The sequence below is a fragment of the Sitophilus oryzae genome, unplaced genomic scaffold (assembly GCF_002938485.1).
Source record: "Sitophilus oryzae breed Bouriz unplaced genomic scaffold, Soryzae_2.0 scaffold_1297_pilon_pilon, whole genome shotgun sequence".
Classification (NCBI taxonomy): Eukaryota; Metazoa; Arthropoda; class Insecta; order Coleoptera; family Curculionidae; genus Sitophilus; species Sitophilus oryzae.
The window spans coordinates 4157993-4164473 of NW_022145945.1; positions in this window are offsets into that span (position 1 = coordinate 4157993).

The following is a 6481-nucleotide window of genomic DNA, read 5'->3' on the forward strand; positions in this document are numbered from 1 at the left end:
GTCTAAAAATTTATTTTAAGTAATAACTAGATTTAAACGGCAATAACTTTTTTAATTTAAATAGAACACTCTGTTTTTTGAGAATCAGATGCACAATTTAATTGTCTATCAAATTGTATTATATCATTTTTTACCTATGTCTTCAGGTTCTCGTAGAAAGTGCATTTTCTCATAATTTAGATCTTAATCATTATCAATATACCCATATAGAATGACATTTTTGATTATTTTTAAAGATGTAACATATTTTTGAAGGGTACAGATACTAATATTGTCGATATAAGGTCTGTTTCCAGAAGAATCCCTGACTAGTCAGCACGTTTCTCATTGGTTAAAATGCGTAGAAACCTGATTGTTAGTCTGGTTTCTACACATTTCAACCAATAAGAAACGCGCTGACTAGTCAGGGATTCTTCTGGGAACAGAGCCATAAGTAGTTCGTTAATGTCATTAAAAAAAATTGTTTAAATATTTGTAAAAGGGGACCAACTAACTAATATGATTCCAGTATTCAAACTACATTAATTGACTGTTTGCGTTGATTAATAATAATTGCTCCAAATACTAAAAAACTGAATTTTGTATGTGTATTAGACAGTGGTAGTGTGGTAAAAAGTAACACCTTAAAAATTTTATTTAATTTTTTGACGAATGCTTATTTATAACATCAGAGACGTTCATTTTCATGACTTATTATTATATTGATTTCTGATTCCAAATCCACATTTATTTACAATAATTTATTAAATAACACTATTAAATATGTAATTAATTAATATTTGGGCGGAAATAATGGTGGTATATTTAATTAATGGTATACTCTTTTATAAAGATTTAAATAGTTTTATTTTTTATACAAATAGGCTGGTAATATTATCGTTTGTAGCACCTGTACATTTTGTACATTTGTTGCTTTAAAAATAATCTAAAATGTTAATATTCCATGGGTATATTGATAAATGAGGTCTAAATTATAAAAAAATGCATTTTCTACGAACACTTGAAGGGATAGGTAAAAATGGTATAATACAATTTGATGGATAATTAAACTGTGCATCTGATTCTCCTAAAATATACAGGATGTTCCATTTAAATTAAACAAGTTATTGCCGTTTAAAGCTAGAAATTATATAAAATAAATTTTTAGATACTCTGTATGAGGTAGTATTATTTTTATTATTGCAACACAATAACTGATCAATAATTAAACTTTGGTAAATATTTAATATTAAAAACTTTAAGGCTGCCCTTCCCTAGACAAACTATAACACCTGCAGGGAATCCGAAGAGACGAGGTAGCTTTTAAACTAACAGAAGGCGGTGGCATCGACTACTTGCACTTACGAATCTCTCCCTAAATCCAGGGTCAACGGCGCCCAAAATCCTAACGGTGGACCATATTTTATGGAAAAATTATTTTGCTCGTAGATATTATTCAATATGTGTTAAAATTACAAAGTCAATACAACAAACAGCAAACTTGAAAAAAAAAATATTCTAGAAGCTACAGATGCCTGACGCACTATTGCCGAACTGTGCATCCAACAAAACAATATGCTCTACCACACAGGGTGGCAGTTTGGGGCAGATTTATTTTGCTCGACATAAAAGAATAAGGACTACCTAAGCGAATGACATGTACAAAAAATACGATATTTCTACATTTTTTTTTAAATCGTTCATAAATTTTAAAGGTTTTTTTTTGAAAAATATATTTTAACAAAAATGACCCTAATACAAATATGGGAAAATATTATTAAAATGTGAAAGAGCAGAAAAACAGTATACTCTGTTTTTTTTCTCAGGTAAGATTTCGACAGACGATGACAGAAGAAAAGCAGATGACGTCCCATACCAATCTATTTATTTTACTAAAAAAAGTTTCTAATAATTTTAAAGTTATCTATGGATGGGTTTAAATATAAATCCGTCATGCGTCGTGTCTTGTTGTTTTTAACCAGTTTTATTGGTTTATTTAAAAAATGACAGATCGTATTTCAATTTTATTGGTTTAACGATGAACGACAAACGGACGCCGATGGTATGAACTCGCCTTTAGATTTTTGTCATTTTTAACGCTTGTCAAAGTCTTGCCAAATTATAGCTTATCATTTTGTGTCAACTTTTGTTAAATACCCTGCGTTTTGGAAGATGATGCATTTTGATTAGTATTATTACGTGTGTTTTGTGTCTTTTGAAGTGAAGTGGAGGAAAAATTGAGTGAAAATTAACTGTAGGCCCAGAACACAGTTTATGGTTAATACTCGCTGCCCAGGCAGAAAGTCTTATTCACCAATGAAGTTGCCATCGATAAAGTTTGTATACCATTTCGTCGTAGATAAGTGCATCTCGTATATGGTAGAAGGATCAAACTAAACACATACTAAAAACTGGAGTAGCTGTAAAATATCGACATCACACGATAGGTAAATAATGGATTTTAGTACTGCAGAAAAATAATGTCAAAAGGTACTGGTTTAAAAAAATTAAGATTAAAGTTAATTAATCAACCTTTAAGGTATAAAATTTGGTAGATGTTATTATCAATAAAATAATTTGATTTATTTGCCTATGTTGTTTTATTTATTCCTGTGGAATATTACAAATTTGTATTTGTACATAAGTTATATTGATAAATATAATCATAAATGCGAGTAGTTTGATAAAGCTTGAAAGTAGATAATAGTTCTTTTTTATATTTTTTTTTGGTATGTAGTGTCTTGTTCTTGTTCGTTTTGTATTAACACATACCGTTTTTATTAAATAAAATAACTCGATTACATTTTTTCAGTTTTATACAGTTTTTTTCACAATATTTTGAAGTAATCACTTGTCATCTTGTCAATCACATTTTAAATATATCCTGCCACAGATATCTTGCTATGCGTTCCAGTTGTACCAACTTATTTCTTTGTAAAATAAAATAAACTACTTTGAAATTACAATGACAGACACATCTATCACTGTCAAGGATCTTCTCGTTGGACAGACTATAAAAACTTACCCCTATCATTTACTTTCATCATAAAAAAAAATATTTGTAAAATATACGTTTTAAAAAAATTACAAAATTGAGACACTTGCTGCTATATAACAGCATTTTATTAGTTACGACAATTCCATTATTCATTTGCTTTTGTGATGCTCCAAAGCCTACTTGTTGTAAATTGATAACAAGATTTATGAAATATTAATATATTTTTTTTGGAGATAATCAATGTTTTTAGTAACCCTGGCTCTCTGTTGTTTCCTGTGTGGACACCCTTGGGGATTAAACACGAAATTATTTTCAAAGATGAAGTTTTTTGAAAAAAAAAACTAAAAAACAGTTTACGGAATTCTACATAAAATGTCTTTTGACCGAATTGGTGGATCCTAGAAAATCTAGAAATATGCCTATTAGAAATATCTCTGTTAAAAGTTAAGTAGTCCATCGTAATCGTCCATTTTTTAAACAATATTATTATCTAATATAATAAATGTTTATATGCATTATTATTGCATATATGTATGTCCATTGACTTCGTATATGTAGTACATACTTTTTGAGTAAAGATATCATCTTAGTACATCTCAGTGTTTTTTATTTTATTTTGGTGTGTTTTTTTTTCAACGAATTATTTTTTGTTTGTAGAGTACTACTATTATGGCACTTTAACTATCACCAGTATAGTACATAGTAGTATAATTTTTATCACTTATCGATTTGAATACATTTAATGTTAAAAAAATTACTTATAAAATCATCTTTTTTTAGGGCGTTTTAGGGGTAAATTTGAAACAGTTTGAGTTGAGTTTGGGGAAGGAAATATAATTATAAGCACGTCTTAAGATGTATACAAACAAATAAAAAAAGATTCGTGAAGAAAGGTCACATGGTTTTTGCAGCATTTTGTGACAGCCAAACCCAAATGCTAGGCTAGCGCCCGTGGGAAGGAGAGCCTTAATACCCTTGGAGAAATGAAGCCCTAAAATTTTTACTGCAATTTCAACATATTGAAAATATTTCAAAAACGGTAGGGTTTAAGGATGATAAACCTTAATCAAATTTGCCTTTATTTTAATCGTAGGTTATCGTATCTTAATCGTATTAACTAAAAATGTACACAACAGATATTTTTTATTTATTTGGGACACTCTGTATCTTGTAAAAATATTTTTGAATTGTAGCTCTAATAATCCTTCAACGAACCCAAAACTTACAATTTTTAAAAATCTAATCGTTTAGTTACAATACTCCATGTCGTATGTGGTGAACAACCCTGTAGAACTTTTAGAAGAAATTGAAAAAAATTATTTCTCTAACTAGTTTGATAATTAATTTTAATTTAAGGTATGTTGGCATTTGCCTGGTTTTGCACTATTACCTGTACAGTTTTAATTTAAAAATATATGCAGTTCATAGATAAAGAAAACAAGTTTAGATTGGAATGCTCGGCTTGCGTCAAAACTTATAATTGTTTTGGAGCGCATACGTTGTAGGGCGCTGCTATAGCGGTTGCAAAGAACAACCGCCAAACAAGAACAGAAATAATTTTCTCTTGTCAAAGTCAGAATCTTCAAAAATTATAAAATCTTCAAAATTTAAATCGCCCTAATTGAAAAAATACCGAAAGTATTTAAAGCGCCAATTTTCAAAATAATTATTGCCTATCTTGTGAGTTTAATTTAAATTTTATTTACTCAAACCCGTGATAATTATTGTGAAAAAGTGGCATTAAATGTGAACTGCAAAAACCATCGTGGATCGTGGCATAACGTCAGTTTCCAATGTTTCATAGGTATTCCATATATGTATATGTTCTTATATAAAATAACGTTTTTTTATATGCAACACACTGTATTTTATTTAAAAAATTAAAAGAGAATAATAATAAATTTGAATATACAATATTTGGCGACATAATTCCGGAAACAGCCGAACCGCTCCGAAATTCAAAAGCTTTGGAAAGCGACCGGTGTAAGAATAGCCCCAAATAGTATTTACATTGTCCTCATGGGCACTTTCCAATATAAACTTGTTTTTTTTATCTGTGATGCAGTTTTTCTTAAATTACTTAAAAAAATCCTGTATGGGTATTTCGCCACTGCAAAAAAATCTACAAAATAAAATAGTTATTTTTTGTAAACACTTCTGGCGTTAATCCCAAACGGAAACTACTTGTCAGAAGTTAGGTTTACAGATAAACAAATCTGCCTAACGAACAAAAAAAATTGGCGCCGGGAGGCACGTATAGACGCCCATACTAAAATATGTTAATAAAAAGCAATTTTTTTATCTCAAAAACTGCGACTTTGACTGATTTTGATGTCATTACAAATTTTGTTGCAAATATTATTCCTAATCTTAAATTGAAAACCGCGTTTCGCTAGCTACTGTAATTTTGGAGTTACGATTTTTCATAACCCCCTCCCAATCCCCCACCCCCACCAAAATCTAATGGCCATATTCTCGGGTGCCACAGTATTTTTGTGCCAAATTTGGTTAAAATCGGTTTAGCGGTTTTTGAGTTATCGTGTTACAGACGGACAGACGGACAGACGGACAGATGAAAATATTTTGTATTTAGGTCATTTATGACCCAAATAACTTTTGAGTGAAATTAAAAAAACTGTTTTTGCCGATCTTAATAGCCTACCATACCTCTTGGTATGGTCGGCTAAAAATGCTTAACGTTTCGGAAAGTTTATCTCTTTCCGTCGTCGGAAGCAAACAAAAATACAAAGTCTAAAGAAAAAAACTATTTAAAATATTTAAAATTCAACTATTCGACAACACTTTAGTTTTTTTAAAACAGATACGTCTACAAAAACCGTTGACATTCTGTTAAATTACTTAAAATCGGGCTTGTCCAGAATTGTTCAAATTTGGCATGTGTATTCAGCATAGGCAAATAAAATGTAGTATTTGATCTATATTTGGTCTTTTTATTGAATTAATTTGGTGGATATATTACGCTCAATAGTCGAATTCGGGCAATGCCCGAGAAAAATACGCAAATCTAGTTTTGAGCACGGAATATTTCCTAAACCCGAAAAATTAATTTTATTTGATTATTTTTTTTTTTGCTTATAGTGTGATTTGATTGCATTGGTTTCACTCTTTTTGGTTGGATTGGATTAATTATTTAGCGCGTTGGTTAGCGTGGTTATTTGGAGGGTGTTAATTCATTGGTTAGTTGGTTTTTCGGGTTTGGAAAATATTCATTGCTCAAAACTAGATTTGCGTTTTTTTTTCGGGCATTACCTAAATTCGATTATTGAGCGTAACAGATACATGAATGAATTATTATTTTTAATCTCTGTGTCTCTCGCCGGTGCAGGTTATAGAAAATATAAATCGCAAAAAACAAATACAGATTGTCAGATCTTCTTCCTGCATTGTTAGAGCGAAAGTAAAAATAGTGTAATTTCACAACAAAGCAGCAAAAAACACCTATCGATGACATCATAAAAAATTTCCCTTTTAACATACCAGACA